Source organism: Cottoperca gobio, chromosome 23 (genome assembly GCF_900634415.1).
Source record: "Cottoperca gobio chromosome 23, fCotGob3.1, whole genome shotgun sequence".
Classification (NCBI taxonomy): Eukaryota; Metazoa; Chordata; class Actinopteri; order Perciformes; family Bovichtidae; genus Cottoperca; species Cottoperca gobio.
In genome coordinates, this window is record NC_041377.1 from 2,918,585 (window position 1) to 2,937,592 (window position 19,008).

General features: G+C 45.0%; 1 pseudogene; it reads left to right on the top strand.

The window, feature by feature from the left end:
* Window positions 1-1,911: 1,911 nt before the first annotated feature.
* LOC115028121 (fatty acyl-CoA reductase 1-like) overlaps window positions 1,912-19,008 on the top strand; it is a 33,683-nt pseudogene continuing 16,586 nt past the window's right edge.

A 19,008-nucleotide genomic window follows, 5' to 3' on the forward strand; every position in this document is an offset into this window, starting at 1 on the left:
ATATATATATATATATATATATATATATATATATATATATATATATATATATATATATATATATATATATATAAAAAAAAGGTAATCATATATTCTGCAGATGCTAAACTATGCGGCCGCATGATGAGCAGGGTGTTACAGCAGCTTTAGGAGTTGAAAGTGTTCATCTAAGCTGCACAAATGACTGTTTACCCGTATGGCTCACATCCCTGAATCACAGTTGCATCTGACACACACACACACACTAATGTGTGCAGCAGCAGACATGACTCAGGTTTGTTGTTTGTCAGTGTTTGATGGATTGCTTTCCCTCCTCCTCCGACGTCTCTGGTGCTCCCTCACTGAATTGCTTCATTCTTTAGCATGTCATCAAAACTAAACATATTGCAAGTGAAATAACTGCAGGGCAGAGATAACACAAAGAGTCCATCCTTCAAGAAGACTGCACCAAAAAACACTAAGGTAAACAAGGGTTTACCTTAGCAGCGTGATGCTTTTACGGAGAAGCTATGTAGGTTGACAAAACAGGAGAGGTCTATTCCTTTGTTATTAGTTAGATTTTTCTAAGAGTTGCAGGAAAAAGTAATCAGCTCAGCACAGGCTCGAGAGAGTTCATTTCATGCTCAGTAATCCTGAAACACACAAACACATAGACACAGTGTTTCAGACGTAAACATTCCTGCAATCAGCAAGAGATTCAACCTGAATCCTGGTGGGGTGGGTACAAATGTACAGAAGAAGAAGAAGAAGAAGAAGATTAGGGCCACAAGTGAAAAATATATTTGAGTTCTGAGTTTGGAGTAGACCTCAGAACTCAAAATGCATTTTTCACATGCGGCCCTAATGTCTCTGAGGAACACACACATTTAAAAGACTACACACATGTCGCCTGCTTGTTACCTGCAGAGCCCAGTTAGCAGTCACGTCTTTATGCATATTGACACTATTTATAAGGTGCATTGCCTTCGAATAGTTGCCACAAGCATGCATGTAAGCAACATGTTCTACCATCTGCAGAAGTCATGCTGCGTGCATACTTTCACAGCTGTATAGAGGTTCATTTTGTCGATTTATATTCTAGTTAGTTGGAAAGAAAATCTAACTTTGTGCCCTTCAGCTGAGTGCAAACTATGACTGAGTCATAATCAAAGCAGTAAGATGTGGGATAATGGCACCGAGTGGAGTTTAAAGTGTCCTCCAGGCAACAGGCTGGATGTAATAACCATGGTGGTGTTTGATGCCTGGTACTTGATAACTTTAATTATACATCAGTGCTTTGCAATGAGGGAGGAGAATGATCTACGATCTATGTGGGTGTCAATAAGGGACTGTACTGACATGATGTTTTAGCAGCAGAATGAACAATGGATTCAGTTTAACAGCGATCAATAGACCATTTTATGTTCGAGGATAAATCGTGTATTGTTTCAAATGATTTAGAGACCCTTAAAGTGTATCGCATCATTGAGTGGACATGGATAATGGTCCTGATTTCTCAAATGAATGGTCTTATTTTTTTGCTCTAATTGGAGTCCAGTAAACATTGAAATGATAAAACCACAAGAATAGACTACATCTCATATTCTCTCTGTGGTATAAATTAAGAACTGGGTTTGAATTCATTCCTTATTTAGTTTGCCTATCATCATTCACTCTCTTCTTCAAGCTTTTGCAGGTTCATTCTAAACTATATTCAAAAGTTATTGTCAAAACTAGAGTATCTTTACAATAAACTATTTAAAAGTTATCTTTCAGTGAAATAATATTTTATATTTGTGTTTTGCATATGCCGAATTTAATATTTATTGATCATAAAGAGAGAAAGTGAGTTTTCCAAAGAACAACCACTCATATCAGACAAGCAACGTTAACTTCCCAGATTTTTGAATGAAGTTTGGCGTGACGCTCGGTTTGTACTAGGGGAGGGCCCAGTGGCGAGGTGACGCGTCAGTCAGTCAGTCTACCTGCCGGAGACACAAACAGACAGGCTGTCGGCAGAGCAGTGGAAGTATCCCAGCAGCCAGAGCCCAGAGGCGGCCGGTGGGAGGAGGCACAGAGTCCGCAGCTGCTGCACCACACAGCCTCTTTGACAGCCGCAAGAGGAAGGAGCCGCCCGCACCTGCCCATGTCTACGGTAGGAAGGATTTTACTTCTGTTTGCACATGTATTCAGGATGTTAATATGGATTTTGGGACGCAGAGATGTGTTGTGGCACGCCGCTGCCGGAGCATCTTTCATTGGTTTTATTGGCTGTGTTGTCGGAGCGGCGGGGGTGAGCATCACCACACCGGGGCTGGGACCGTCTCCGTGCACACACATTCATAGTGTTTGGCTTTTTAATAATTTGTTTGTTTCACTCTGAAGTTGTGAGTTGTGTAAGTAGCACACAGTTAGCACGGAGCTGTGTAGCCGCCTGTGACAGCAGGGAGGCGGGTAGCGGCACAGCTCGAGCCGCAATCAGCGTGGAGCAGCTGCCGGCAAGCTAGCAGCCGTTAACACCACCGAGAGCGGAAGTTTGGGCTGGAACCTTCAAAACAAAAGCACAAGAAATGTAACAAAGAAATAAAATACGAGATTTACAATTAAACCACATATCGGATGCCTTGAGCTAAACTAATTTGACAGTATGTGTGGAACAGTTTCTGAACACATATTTGTTTTACCTTAAAAGTAGACCCTTTAAATTTGATATATAATCATCCGCTCCCTTGCCAATTAGAGTTAAGTGCTGTGAAATCAATGGAGGGTTTGTGTTTTTGCCAGATTATGCCAAACTTGAGCCTTGTTTTACACAAGGGACAAAGGGAGTTTTCATTACTTATACTTAGCCTACCATCAAACATGAATTTCTGAAACAGTTTCTCAAATGTTAGGATGATGCTTTTCTCTTTTTTTACATCTTAAGTAGCTGAAATATCTTTATGTTGGCCTCATAACTCCTGAAAATGGGCATTTTAAAATATTTTCTATTAGATAAAATAGTTGGCATACCTAATGATGGTACTTTTTCCTTCCTTCACTTTTTTTGTTTTATTTTTAAATTCTTTACCGGAAGTGGACTTTTAACAATGTTTCTGTTTTAATGGAGAGTTGGCCCAGATTTGTGAAAATCTTAATTTCGCTAAATAGTTTTAAAAGCGTATGAATACCAGTGTCTGTGTAGAAAAGGGAGACCTTTTACGAACGGTAAAGCCGGAACTGACCGCATGTCGCTTCTCCTGCGCGTGTTTGTGGTTAGCCATGTGGAGGCGAACGGCTTGACTCCCCTCTTGGCTCATTTGGTAAGACTGAGATGACAGAAAAGCCCAGCTGACACCAGATCATGAATGCATCGTGCAACTGTGCAGCAGTTTGTGTTCAGATCAGTCTTTTGGCTTTAATTTTTTTATATTCTGAGATTAAGTGAGTCCACATCAGACCACACATCTCAGCCATAATGGAAATTCCCTTCCAGAGAACATGTGTGGTGTTGCATATGATTTTTAATTTAGACTTAGACACGTGTTTACAGTACAAAGAGCTTGGGACAGAGTGCTTTTCGCATCAGAGCAGGCATCTCTCTACCTTTTTATCACAGTTCTATTTTTACACTTGGGATGTGGGAATAAACTGTAGACTGTGTGCTTTTCATGATTCAATGGCTGCGTTGCTGTTGCCATATGTCATGCTTGTGCCACCCTTTTTAGGTTAAAGTGCAAGGGTGTCATGTCTATTTAAATTTAAATTAAATTAGGGGAACCAGGACAGAGGTCATAGACAGACGGAGAAGTTAAAAGTTGCATTAATTGTTTTAAAAGTTTATTTCATTTTATTTTCTGTCAAATAGTAACAATTATTTCCCGCTGGTCAAAGTGACTTGTGTTTTCCTACCAACAGTCCAAAACCACAAACTACTCAGATTACGATGATATAAAACAAAGTAAAGCAGCGTATGCTGATATTTAAGAAACTGGAACATGTCCAGCGCTACTTTTAAAGTGTCTCATCATCAAAACAATCAGCATAATTTCATAGATTCCTACAAAACTGTGTATTCTGCCACTGTATATTGACATCATTCACACACAATAAGTACCCAGATCAATATTACATGTTTGAACTTGCATGATGTTGACTGTCTTCATAATAAAGTAAAACAGTTCATGTCAAGTTTCGAAACTAGTAGCACTTTTCTTTTTTATTTAGAAAAACGTCTAACAGGCTCATTTTGTGCAAACTGTGAGATTTCCCCTCAAAGTGTTTTGATGTGTGATCATCTCATTTAACAAGAGACTAAATGAGAAACGTGTCTCCAGCTGCTTTTCTAAATCAGGATCACAAATAGAAGTCTAATTATCATCACAAGATGACCTATATTTTGCTCTCAGATAAGTGTTAGGTAAGTGTGCACGCATGTTCCTGAGTGTGTGTGTGTGTGCTCATTTATGTATTTATAGCTGCGCTAAGTATGATCACATGCTGCCACAAAGCATTTTATCCTCAACACGAGTTCCTTTCTGGCTCCTAAAATCGCACATGTGGCTTCTGAGAAGTTAGAAAGTTGACATTGTTGGATTTCATAGCAAAGAACGAAGCAAGGCAGATTTTTTGAACCTGTGTGCAGCCTCTCATCCTGTGCTCTCTCACACCTCCAGCCACAACTCTTCCTGCAAACCCCCTCAGCTCTCTTGTTTCACAACCCTCCGTTGTACACATGTGCTTCTTTATACATCTGTTTCTGCTCTTTCCCTCCATGCATTGCCATAACCCAGAGAGTAGTACTGTGGTACAGTGCAGAGGCATGATGGGAGCTGCTCCCTGGCCTCTCAGCAGTTTCAGAGATGATGTGGTCTGGGCTGAGGGGGCTGCAGGGTGCTTCCCTCTTCAGCAGATAAACAGCCACTGCATGGATGGTAAATCTCTTTTTATATCGTCAGTCGGTGCGTGCGTGTGGAGGAGACAAACCCGTGTTCTGCCACCTTTCACACACATGTTAGGTTTAGTCAATCGATCCTGTTCTATGACGTAACGTGCAAAAAATCGTACGTCTCACTTTGGACATTTATTACGATATAAACTGCTTGGATGGATCTGCCGCCTCCAGGGGAATCTTTTAGATGCACGACCACCAATCACATTGTTTACTGTCTGCATTAAAGGAAGGAGGCTCCCAGTAAACACTCATTCATATGAGCGTGTCCTCAAAGATCAACGTCATCAGTTTACTCTCAGAGTTTTATTCTCTGGATATAACCTCCAACAACGACGTTAAATGCTGATATTTAGTGTCGTTATTTACTGTTTAACATGTTTACCTAACGTTGTTAGTTCTGCAGATGACATGTTTGTTTGACATGAGCCCGACCTGTTTAATTATATCCTCGTTCACATTACAGCAGACGCGGGGAAACAACTTCACCAGCAGCATTCACTGTCATTTACTATGTTTTGCTGTAATTGGAAAGTGTGTTACAGATTCTTCTCACGTCTGTGTTCACCTTTTTATAGGCGTGCCAGTCAAACCAGAGCTCTCGTACATAAATGTTGCAATAAAATGTCCAGTAAATAGAAAACGCAGGTGTTGAATAAAAAAAAAAAAAGAAGTACTGAAAGGTATTAAAGCCAAATCGGCTAAAAGTAATACACGGTTTAGCTGCCAGCTGTGCCTTTTCTTCAGAGCAAGGCCAGGCGGTAAAGGCTGTCCCTGCACCTGTGTTTGTTCCTCATGTGAGGAGCCGGGCTGTGGATGGTGAGGATGAATGAGCGGGGGGGGGAGGGAGGGCATCAGCTCGACATCGAGTGTGATCCCAACAGACCTTTTACAAGTGTGTTTGAATGTTGTATGTTGAATGATGGTAAATAATGTATAGACATCATTCTGAATCAAAGATGATAACGCGTGATAACGTGGAGCTTTGATGTAACGTGTATCGTTTGTAGTAAATGTGCTGCGATGATCGCAAACCAGTCGGTTCAAACAGAACACTGTGAGCCTCCTGGCTGCTGATAACCAGCGGGATATCCGACGGGTTGGATGACATTGCACCCCATGGTGCTCCTTTTAATGGCGTGTCACTGGAGGGTAATGGAGAGGCGCTTCCTGGCAGGGAGTCTCCCCACCCCCCTCTGATCTCTTACAAAGATCACAGTCTCCCGAATCTAATTGAATATAGAAGAAGTTACAAAGAGTGGGGAAAGGGAGAAAATAAATATTGAATTAAGAATGAAACAAAAGCAGGCAGTGTAAAACCTTCTTAAAGAATAAAACGTGCACTAAATTACACACTTACACACTTAAACACTTTCTCTTGACACTAACTGCTAGACCAGAACAGTCAATATTGGTTCACATATTTTGATGCCAGATTGGGATAGAGCCGACTTCACTATTCTTACCGCCTGTTCGACCTTGTGCACTGGTTTCGGTGAAGGAAGTGAGCGCTCTTGCAATGTTAGGTGAATGTTTCGCAGCGTGATGCGCTCATCACGCTGCGAAACATTCACCTAACATTGCAAGAGCAGTTGTTGCGACATCACTTTCTCAGTTACAGTAATCTGTTGTCACTTCCCCAGAATCGTGCAGGGGGGTGCGGGGCTTCCCTGATTACACATTTAAAAGCATTAATGCAACTCAGCCCCTGGATGAATCTGCACTGTGGCCTCAGGGCTGTAATTTGTACTTGCACATGTCTAAACAAACTTCAATACACGGGGGGGGTTTACTGTAAGAGAGGAGTGAGTCACCTGATGAGTAATAAACCACCCAAAGGTGAACAGCTCGGTCATGATAACCTTTCCATAGCACCTAGAAGAGGGAAAGAAAGGCACAAAACATCTATTTGCACATAGTTTGGGAGTGGTGTAAAACATGCGCTGTGTGTGTGTGTGTGTGTGTGTGTGTGTGTGTGTGTGAGATGTTAACACGTTCTGCAAACACAATAAATAAAAGCGTTCCTGACAAACATCGTGTCCCTATATCGCAGGCTTCCCCCTTTCCAAGAGGTGACGTAAAGGCTGCATGAAGGGATATTTTGGTTTCCTTAATGTGGCGTATTGTTAAGCCTGCCACAGTCGCAGCAGGAGGTTGTCCATTCGCCCGTCTGTCCGTATGTTACTCCCATTCTCATGGACGCCATATCTCAGGAACGCATGGGGGGAATTTCTTCAATTTTGGCACAAACGTCCACTTGGACTCGAGGATGAACTGATTAGACTTTAGTGGACTAAAGTCACTGTGACCTCCCCAAAACTGTCAACGTTGCTCTTGCTGTCACAGGAAACTCAAACTCACATTCTGTGTGTCCTTTAGTTGAACGTTTGTTCATTTTAAAGGCCTCTGGAGATAATTTGGAGTGATGTTTGTCTTGGACCCCATTAGTGATGTCTGTGGCGGTGTGGCCCAACCTGACAGTCTGTGTCTGACATGATGATATTTGGATGAACGCCCAGCCCTCCTTTGCATGCTCTGTATGGCTTGCAGCCAAGGCTATGCATAGCTTCCCCTTTTAAACTTGACAATCTTTTCTTTCCCCGGGACCTGAGCGTAAACATCTAGCAGGGTATTCTGTCTTGCCCGCCGATAAGTCGAACAGAAACGAGAGAGCGGGAGCTTATAGTGATTGCATCCTTCACGCTGGCAACACAATGCATCACAGTGTTGGTCGCGCACAGAGCAGATAAAGGCAGCCACTCCCAGGCTGCTTTGAAATGAACCATGACGCATTTTGTTAAAGGCAGATCAAAGACCGTAAACAACCCGCTTTTATCTGATATTTAACAAAGCCCTTCAGAAAGTTGACTTGACGGTATACACATGTATTTACTGTGCAGGGCAAAGCCCTTACAGTTTGCTGTAGTGTGGAAACAATTAGTGGAAAAACTATTTTGGTCTCCACTGACCCTTGAGAAAAATGACATTACGTGTGATTTAGTAGGCGCTCTTCTCCAGAGCGACAGTGAACTAACTACAGGGACAGTCTCCCTGGAGCAGCTCAGGGTTAAGCATCTTGCTCAGGGCGGCAGGCCTGGTGTTGAACTCACAACCTTCTGGTGTTCTGTTTGGAAACTGCAGTCGATTCTCTGTGGGTTTGTGTCTGAGCGTTACCTTTTCATGTTGTAAATTGAATATCTTTGCTTTTTAGACTGTTGCTCACACAAAACAAGCTATTGTGACATCACAACTCTACACGAGGGTGTTTCCATCGTGCCACTTTCACCAACTGCAAAAAGATTATGCTGCTATAGTGTTGAATCCTGTTGCATGTATCCTAATTTATCCACCAACGTGTGGATGTTCCTGCCTCTCGTGTTCAAAACCAGCACCAAAACCAACTGTTGGTTCCACTTCGGCTCTAATCTGCATATTGGATGGATGAGATGCTCAGAGCGGCTCACCAATTGACGGCAGAGCTCCCGTGTCATTAATTATAAACCTGGCTGGCAGCAGCACAAGGTGAAGCTATCGTGTGTGTGTGAAGTAGTGCATTACTCTTATAGTTGCGTGTTCGCTGTAATCTATCTTTGCACACGATACCTGATTAAATGACTGTCACAGATATTGGTTTCCTTGCGAGCGAGAGCTGGTTGTTGTTCAAAAGCACGGACAAGCCACGAGTAACTAGATTGTGTGTAGTTCTATCGTACCACAGGGGTTTTACACTCTTGGATATATATGTGACTATAATTATTGAGCAATCATTCCCCGCTATGCTGTGTGATATGGATGTTAGTGTCACGATACAGATACCCCAGATATATTATGAAGATTGCAAATCTATAAAAAGGCATGTAAGATATGAGGTCTGAGCTTTGGCCCTGGTCCATAACTGACACATTAAAAGTAATGTGCATAACACGTTGCATTGATTTGGATAATGCCACTGAAGCTTGTGATATTGGATGATCACCCCTACAGCAAATGTGTTATATGGAGTGGTGAAAGCAGCTTTGAGGAATTGGCCACTATGCCTCAGTGATATCCTGATCCATGGAAAATGAGCCTGCAGGATAAGTGACAGGGCAGCTGTGGCATTTGCCCTGGTCTGTTTCTGGGATAACGTGTTGAAACTGCCTCACCAATCACGTCCTGTTCCCACTGCGTGTCTGTGAGCGTGTCAGGCTGCTGAAAGGGAGGGCTCTTTGTCATCCGCTGTGGTAATGGCTGTTTCAAATGGATCAGGAAGGACCACTGGGCTCTTTGCTGCTGGGGGTTTGAATGGATCTTTCTTTGTCATTTGCAAAAACAAGTGCATGCTGGGAGGAATTAAACAAATCCAAGGATGTGTCCTGAATTCAGTAACCCCCACCTCGTATGGTTTGCTCTATAGTGAGGAGTAAAGGGAGATGTTGGACACTTCTGCACCACCACTAACGGGTGTGGTCGTCCTGTCAGTTCTTGTGGCTCCTGGTGACGCCGCGGTGTTCAGTTTCTATTAACTATAGTCTTCACGTTGCTTCTTCTTCTGGTTTACCTTGTCCGATCAATATTTTATTTGTAATTGACCGGCGATGTCGTGATACGTTTCCTGCGTAAATGCCCTGACACCGAGCTTCAAGGAATCCTGGCGATCATACATCCGGCTTTAGTATTGATGTGTCTTTTCTTTACCTCAGCCAGAAAAACAGCCGATTTTTATAATGAAACTTGGTGGAAGGGTGTCGCACGGGCCAAGGGAGAACCCATTACCTTTTGGTGTGGATCTGCATCGCTGACCGAATGCACGCATTATGTTTCAGTTATGTGGGTGGTGGTGGTCTAGTGGTTAGGTTTCCGAACAGAAGGCACAAGCACTTAACCCCGAGGTGCTCCAGGGGGACTGTCCCTGTAGGTTCCCTGTCGGTTCACTGTAAGTCGCTCTGGATAAGAGCATCTGTTAATGACTAATGTAAATGTTTCACTTATGGAAACAGCCTTGGCGGAGGTCGGCTCTCTGTGTCCTTCGTCTTGCAGTTATTTCTGAAGGTTAGTGTAAAGGTAATGTCTACCTGCTGAGGATTTTTATGGTTGCAAGTAAGAAAGCTGTTCACTAAATGCAGGCTTCAGAGAAACCACCAAACTATAGACCTTTTTATTGGCACTGTCAACCTTCTATGCTCAGAGAATATGTCTTACACCCTATAGAAAGACATGGTTGAAAAATACTGAATGAAATTGGATTATTAGATCATTAACAGGAAATGGACTTTCTTCTTTTTGACCTCATTCTAGCCCTTGTGTCTTTGTTCTACACTTCTGTTGGAAAGAAAAGAAAGGGATCTATACCACGATCACCACAGTGCAAGTTCATGACCTCTCGGCCCGACCGCAGCACTCGGGAGTACGATTGCCAGTCTGGGTCTGAGCCAGGCGTAAACTGACACCACAGCAGCGAGAGGCTGTGTCACTCAGAGACGGCTGGTGTAATTACAGAATCCCTCTGCCATCAGACATAATGTAGACAATGTACTGATGCACACGTATGCAAACACACAGAAACATAAGCTCTCTCTCTCAAACTGAATCTCCTGTGGCCAGATATCTGATAGTGATCAACAACCTTCACGTGTAGGACCGAACCTGGCCTTAAAGCCCAAGGCTAATATAATGAATTCTAATTAGATTAGCCTTTCGCTGCCTTGGAAAGAACCAAGTGGAAGAGAAGACCTGCTGGTTTTGGTGCGGTATTGCAATCTGGGATAAGAGCCCTTAAATGTGCTGTTCAATTACGTGGGTTTGTGCAAGGGGCAATAATGTCACAACCTCGTGTACTGGAGCGGGGGAGTCGAGCTGGAGGACGCTGGGATGTGTCGTAGTGATGCATCTGTTTACAGTGATGGAGATTAATAGACACGGATCAAGTCTTTGTTAATGGCTCCAAATTTTGGCGGGAAAAAGTTGCGCAATTGGTTTTATCACTTTCTAGTTAAAACAAAGTCACTCATCTTGTATATCTTACCAATCTAATCTCAGGATCCTGTCATTACTCGACCCCAGACTTGCTCATTTCCTTTCTTATCTCCTCCTGTGTAGACGCACTAAAGCTGCTGCTGCTGCTGCTGCTGCTGCTCACGCTACGCCTCCTGCAACGACACACTGTTAGTGGCTCCTTGCTTGAGTTTACCAGTTGGACCATGTATCTCCACGTTGTCGCCGGGATATAAAAAAGACTCCCTGCTGTGGTAGCACTCAGCTTCTTTACAATGTTGGCAATGTGTTGATTAGAGAACTGGTTTAGCAATGACATTCAAGTTGACTAATGCTCCTTTAATTATTGGCTGCATTTAGCTCTTTCTAGTTTTCCCTCCCTCCCTCCTCTGTCGGCTTTTGTACACTTATAATGGTCTCGGCCAGTGTGCAGCTGTAAGAGCTCGGTTTTTGCCCGTGTCTCAGCAGCTCTCGGCTGACTTACTAATAGAGGGCTTGTGTGAGGAAAGGCCGGAGGCAGCAAAAGGACTACAGAACAACCTCCCGGGGAGCCAGGCTTTGAAGAGACGCACAGAAAAAGCGTCCGTCAGAAGAAAAGGAAACATGAAATGGGGCCAGAGTGCAGCTGAGCTGTTTTCTTACGCCTTGAGCATTTCCTAATTTTATTTCTGAAATGACCCTGAGTGACATGACGCAGCACTTTGTCAAGATGGCATCATAACCTGAGAAGCTGGTCCCTTAAGGTTTCAGCGCGCGTCCTTGCTGCCAAGTACGTCGACTTTAACTTTCAAGTCATAATACAGACTGATGAATAAGACGGCATCCTTTTTACAGTGACAACTCGACAAGGTTAATAATGACACGCATCGTCGGAGATCGTCCTTCACTGTGCGTATGATTGAGGAGGACAAGTTCAGGGAATTATAAGATACTGTCAGGCAGCTGCTAATGAAAAAAGAAAACTTCTAATGATACCCTGTAGGGCTGGGTATTGTTAAAGTGATACCAATAGAGTACTACATTTGATACCTTTTTTTATTTCCACCATCACAAGATATTTATTAAACAACTGTACAAAACGCTACATCGGTATTTCTATACTTTATTTAAATGTTTCGTAGCTTCTCTGAAATACACCGCAGACTGTATTTGTTGTGTTTTCCGAGGTGGTGGGCCAATCGTATTACGTTACTGGGTTATCTTGGTTGATACTTTAAAGGTATCGAGAACAGATACCCCGCCCTAATCCACAGCACTAGTACACTTTGTGATTTCTGTACGAAGAGAAACACGAACCGGACTTCTTCACATCACCAGTTTCCCTCCTTCTCCCTCGTTGGCTTGTAGCAGGAGGCTGGACATCATCGGCCTGACTGACAGGCGGAGGGAGAGGCTGGAGGTGGGCCGGTCTAACCTCAGGAGAATGCAGTAGTGGGTGTGTATTTGAGTGTCATGAATCTGGGATGTGCGCGTCCATTCCAACTTTTCTCCAGCTGCAGGAACGTTTCCATTGTCAGGCGTTAATCCGTAGTGACTTTCAGCCCCCCTGCTCGCGTCCTCGTGTCCACAGGGACTCTCTGTGAAGCACAAAGCTGGAATGTCGGGGGACTCAGTCGGCACAGGACCTTGACTGACCTTTTTTTGGTGTCTGTGCATACAAAGCAGTCGCTCTGTATACATTACCTTGTCTGTAAATTATAGATCCAGATAAAAGGGATTAAAAATAATCTGCCAATATTGGTGTGAGTGTAAAACTCAGTTGACTTTCAGCTCGAAAGCCTGGCCTTCGTTTCTGTGACTCACCGTTTCCACTGCAAACCAGCGAAATCAAACACACACACACACACACACACACACACACACACACACACACTTTTTCTGTGTGTTTTTTAAGAGAGTGTAATTCAATATTGCAAGCGCAGGCAGAATAGAAGGAAAGCAACTAAATACAAGATTGTTTTGATATCTGAGCGCGTTTGGCTCGGGGGGGGATTTGATTTCTGTCTTCTGTCTTTGGGCAGACATGCCGGAAATCTGCAGCCCAGGAGAGATGATGAAAGAAGCAGGGGGGGGGGGGGGGGAACTCATCTTATGTACAAATCACAAGCTCCACTGAGTCACTGAAAGTGCTGATCGAGCGTCTGTCTTGGCGAAATGTTGCGTTATTGTTGCCAAGTGCAAAATTGTACAAATAGGTGGCATCCCCATCCAGCCTTTGAGAGGCGTGTGATGGATCTGTGCATCATTGTCATGGTTACACACAAATGAACGGCGACATTGGCAGCGTGGTTGTGAGCTTTTAGCCCCCACATCCAACACAAGGCTTTGATCAGAGAAGACTCGTCGCTGCAGCAAGCCTCGCAGAGAAAACTGCTGAAGTCACATGACGGTCATGGAAAAAGGACAAAGTCTCAGACTGTAAACGTTTGGCAGCATTACTTACATTACTTACTTTAACCATTGGCCACACACTTAAGTATTTTTCTTCCTCACAGGGTTTTCCTAGAGCCGTAATCCCGTCGTGATGACCTTCCAATGCAACGTTTATGTCCTGAAATGCCTGCTGTAGTATTGTCTCTGTGGCGGCGTGACGGTTAATGTTTGGCAGCACACTATAGCCGTCGAACAAAGAAGTCTGGGTCACTTTATCTTACGTAAATGTCTTAGCAGGTGTGTCGCTTGAGCCATTCTTGATTTTGACTTCAATTAAACGGGTCGAGATTGCCGTGTAAATGTTGTGGCTAACCAGCAAGGCCTCCAGCTAATGTGGGTTTGGATGAGTCTCCATGTAAATCTCATCATCATGCGAGGATAACCCCGAGTCAACACGACAAGCTGCGTTCTGAGAAACCTCACATGTGACGACAGTAAGACCTTGTGCAACGAGAAATATTAAACAAACACGGTGACGGCTGCGGATGTCATGCGATGTCTCCAAAACAAAAGTTAAAGTGTTCTTTGGGAGCAGATAGAAGAAGGTCCGGTGGAATATTGTTGTTTTTGTGTGATTGTAGTCGTACTGTACATCCTGTGCTGTGGCTTGGGTCATGATGGAGGGCAGAACAGTAGAGCCGTAAGGTCACGGCGTCCCGTGTGTGTGTGTGTGTGTGTGTTTGCCTCTGATGGCTTCATATGTTTGACCTCATCTTCCTGATAACAGTATTTAAACAATGTGGCTGGCAGCCCTCACATTCATATCCTCCTCCTTCCTAAACAGGAGGTGTCAGAAGAGCTGGGCCTCGGAGGTTCAGGAGAGCAGGCGACAGACGGACAGACCAGACTGACGGACATCTGCAGCGGCCCAGCGGGCAGCAGCATGGCGTCCATACCGGAATACTACGCCGGCAAGAACGTGCTGATCACAGGAGCCACGGGATTCATGGGGAAAGTGCTGGTGGAGAAGCTGCTGAGGGCGTGCCCTGAGGTCAAAGCCCTCTACCTCCTGGTCAGACCCAAAGCCGGGCAGTCCATGCAGCAGAGGGTCAGCGACATGATGACGTGCAAGGTAAGAGCTGACTGTGCACTGCGGCGTAATGTTTTCACTGTTACCCGACGGATCTCGAGCACTAAGTAAAACCTTCACATTGAAAAGTTACCTGAATATATCGGTGCGTTAAAGAAGTAAACTATGACTCCCAAGGGGAGATGGGGGGGGGGGGAGGGTGATGGAACAAGGCGTGTGAAGTCACTCAGCCTTATTTCTTCACACTTGTTCTGCTGCTTGAATCAGATTCAACTCGAGAACATGTAACCTTGGTGGCATTACGTCTGCCATCTTTTACTGTAGTTTGTGGGAAATGACGGATCTTATTACACTATAAAACACTCTCGTCCTCGCCAACACGGGCCTGGCTCGTGGTCTTATGTGTTTAATCGTTACTCTGGCGGTTCTGAGGCCATCCCACCAGGTGACACTCGGTATGTTTGGATGTTTTCAATAGTAGGCTGTTGATTCAAATCCTAATTCAGAACCAGGGTTATTCAAATGGCGTTGCAGCTGTAAGTGTGTTTAGATGAAAATAAATTTGCCTGTGACACAGCTGCAGCTGCTGTTGCCATGGTGAAGCAAACTCAATGACCCCAGAAGACTCTTTGAGTTTTAGCAGAGATGTAAAGGAAGAGGAGGTGAGGGGAGGAGGTGAGGGAAGGAAGAGGAGGTGAGGGGAGGAGGTGAGGGAAGGAAGAGGAGGTGAGGGAAGGAAGAGGAGGTGAGGGAAGGAAGAGGAGGTGAGGGAAGGAAGAGAAGGAAGAGGAGGTGAGGGAAGGAAGAGAAGGAAGAGGAGGTGAGGGAAGGAAGAGGAGGTGAGGGAAGGAAGGAAGAGGAGGTGAGGGAAGGAAGGAAAAAGAGGTGAGGGAAGGAAGAGGAGGTGAGGGAAGGAAGAAGAGGTGAGGGAAGGAAGAAGAGGTGAGGGAAGGAAGGAAGAGGGGAGGGAAGGAAGGAAGAGGGGAGGGGAGGTGAGGGAAGGAAGGAAGAGGTGAGGGGAGGTGAGGGAAGGAAGGAAGAGGTGAGGGAAGGAAGGAAGAGGTGAGGGAAGGAAGGAAGAGGAGTTGAGGGAAGGAAGAGGAGTTGAGGGAAGGAAGAGGAGGTGAGGGAGGGAAGGAAGAGGAGGTGAGGGAAGGAAGAGGAGGAAGTGAGGGAAGGAAGAAAGAGGAGGTGAGGGAAGGAAGAGGAGGAAGTGAGGGAAGGAAGAAGAGGTGAGGGAAGGAAGAAGAGGTGAGGGAAGGAAGAGGAGGTGAGGGAAGGAAGGAAGAAAAGGTGAGAGGAGACATAAGGGTGGGGTGGGGGGGGGGGGGCTCAAAATATGTGGCGTCAGCTGTATCAGGCCAAGCTGCAAAGCATGACTCAACAAAAACATCCAAACTGTTTTGGCCCTAACGAGGGCCAAAACATTGACACTGGGTGTGTATTGATGCTGTCGGTGTTGTTGGCCTCAATCTGTCAGTACAGAAGAAGAAAATCACGCTTTCTCTGTATTCCCCTTTCTCTTTCTCCGTCTCCCTTTTTTAATGGCATCTATTTTTACCGCTCCCATTGAACCTTGCATTCATTACTTGAATCGCTGCTGTGATGGCAGCGGAGCGGCACATTGAGAAATGCGTCCCTTCATTTAGCCGAGCGCTTGTGTTTATTTGCCTTTTTCGGCCATCCGGGATTCACAGAATCCCCCTCACCAAGTAATTGGTTCACTCTGACACAACAGTGCTGTTAACACCCTGTAATGTCTGCACATCAGCGACAAAGGACTCTTTTTTATTGAACCACCTTGTTGTTAAGTGCATGTTCCTCCTCAACAAGCAGTAACACTGTTCCTTTTAACCAGCGTCGGTATTCGCTGACATGTCAGCAACAAAGCAGACGAGAGAGACGTTCAGTTAATATCCAAGTCTTTCAGAATATTTAAAAGTAGGTGTCCCCTTCTGACCAGAAATGTGGGCTTTCCTTTTGAGCATGCATCTCTGCCACAGCCTTACAAACCGCTGGCTGGTTGATCTGTGTTCAGCGCACATGTGTCGCAAACTGCGGGACAAACCCCCAATTGAGCCGCATTTTCCTAAGAATGCTCCTCGAACCAGAGTAATGTCAGAACATCCCACATGTCTAATAGTGTAATACGAGTGTGCATGTAAACAGATGTCATGTAGTTGGCTATAAAAGTCCATTAATGTGACGTTGGTCAACTGGAAAAGAATTCCTGTTAGTATTTAACCCACTTCATCGCCACAGAATGCATCCACTGCTAGTGTTTGCCGTATCGCTCCCTCCAACTATTTTTCCATTGGATTTGGCATCACTGTAATCGTGACCGCTATCAGGACACCGCTTGATGCTCTGCCAAGTACAGACTCACTCACGCTCGTCCCACATTCAGAAGTGATGTCATTAAATTTCCATGACCGGGGCCGCAAGTACCACTTGGTATTCATGCGCGTCCTCAGGTCGGTATTATCCTATGTAGAATGGCCATTATTCATGAAGGAGCACAGTGATTTCATCTCCTGCCGTCCTTCAGGCCAGGCCAGTATCTTTCTTACCACCTGTTGCTAGGTAACGACTATCAGATCTGTCCCATGGTGTTTTTTTTTTTTGTTTTTCTTCAAAGGATTCAATCACTGGAGCCGCCTCCCCCCCCCCTCCCCCCGAGCAGGGAGCGGACAAACGATAGGAATCTCATTGTCTGTGTGCATCTCCACTGCATTGACTTTGACATTTAAGCTCTGTCTGTCTGTCTGTCTGTCTGTCTGTCTGTCTGTCTGTCTGTCTGTCTGCAGTGAATGGCATGTCATGCACTTGATGCACCCCTCTGAGCACACAGGGCCTCTCTCCTGCTCTGCATGCTTTTTACACCCACTAGCGAACTTTTGAACAATCTGAGCACCATCTTCATACTGTAACTGCGAGAGATGCGCTCAGATGTCGGGGTGGGGGGGTGGGCGGTGGAATGCTTTGGGTAGGAAGTGATTTTGGAATTGGCCTACAGGGCAGGATCCTGGATAGGCGAGTGTTTTACTCTGGATTACTGCAGAATGACTATTGATCATTGCTTTAAAGGCTGATCAGCGATCCATGTGGCAGCTGTAACAGATACTAATGTGTGTGTGTGTGTGTGTGTGTGGGGACTGTTTTAGGATTATGTTCTAAAATATATCGTGCTGAAGTGCTGATAGTCCATTGATAATTATAATCTCTTGTGTCTGACTCTTCTTATAGTGGAGAACAGTCATTGATTTAAGTACTTACTGAGTACATTTAGCTGATAACTCTTACTTTAACGATTTGAATATTTCGTCTCATTGAGAGTCTGTGTTGCAGTTATACATCGCTTCATGCCTGACATACCAGCTGAAGCCACGTCATGATGTCACTACTGAAGCCACACCCGTATCTTAATGTCTGGGACACCGATAGCAGATAGCGGCTCTGAAGCCATAGAACCGGATGCCGTCTGTATCTTGATGGCAGTGCAGATATCCATCTTCGAGTTGTTTTCCTTTCTTCTGCGAGAGATCATGAAGCTTGCAACTACTAAGTTAATAATAGTTGTGCATCTCAGACACTCGTGGATGCACAGTAACACACAGTACAAGGACTTTTATAGAGGTGGGTTCACAGAGGATCTTTGCACCAGACTCTGTGTTGAGCTGCAGCCGCCTGCTATGTGCTGTTCGGTCTTTTGCCCATTATCTCGCTCTGATCCCACATTGTTGTATTGATTTCCTCTTGTTTGCATCCAGGAGCCAGGTGTTCTCTCCAGCAGTATAAATATTCAAGATGTATTGATTCCTGTTGGCTCAAACAGGTCGCTCGACTGTAATGTGTTCCCACTTGTGGAGCTGCCTGAACTGTTGATGCCAGCTGTCGGTGCAGGCACACCTGAAGCGTCTACCTCTCAATCCTAAAGCGAGAGCAGACCATTCTTGACATGCTCCACAACCGACCCGACGTGCACTCATTCAGGCTTTAGAAGCTAAATCCTGCAGTCGATGTGTGGCAGCGTGTGTCAAAGCAAGCTCTGTTACAACGGCAACTTTTAGGGATGAGAGCAAGCGAGGTGACTCGTCTTGCGCTGAGGCCCGCTCAGAGACTCTGAGGAGAGGTTGCGGCTGTCAGGCTGGCACGGCGTTCACTGTGAGGCGTTCACTGTGAGGCGTTCACTGTGAGGCGTTCACTGTGAGGCGTTCACTGCTCATCTGCGGTCGGTTGGCATGCAATGCAATGCAGACTCTCAGGCAACCAATAACCCTGCAACTCGTCCCCAGACAGAGGGGCAGCGGGGAACCAATGCTTTTTCGTATAATTAGGCCGCAAATTAACTCCAGTTTATGAAACAAATTAGCACATTAAATGTCGCCGGTGAAGTCATTAAGGGAGGACATGCGTAGGGAAGACTGGGTTCTTTAGGGGACTGTTGCAGCACACAGTGCCTTCACAGCATATGGAGAGTCTGCCAGCCGCTTGTCTCTCTCCTCGTCCATATGGCTGCACAGATAACTGTGGCGCAAAGCCCTCTGAGAGGTCATGTCATGCTCCTCTTTAAAGCCCCCATGACTCCTGTTTGCCTCACTAAAGGTACCAGAAGGGACTTTTTCTTTTAATAGTAGAGAAAAATGCCCTTTAGGTACACGAA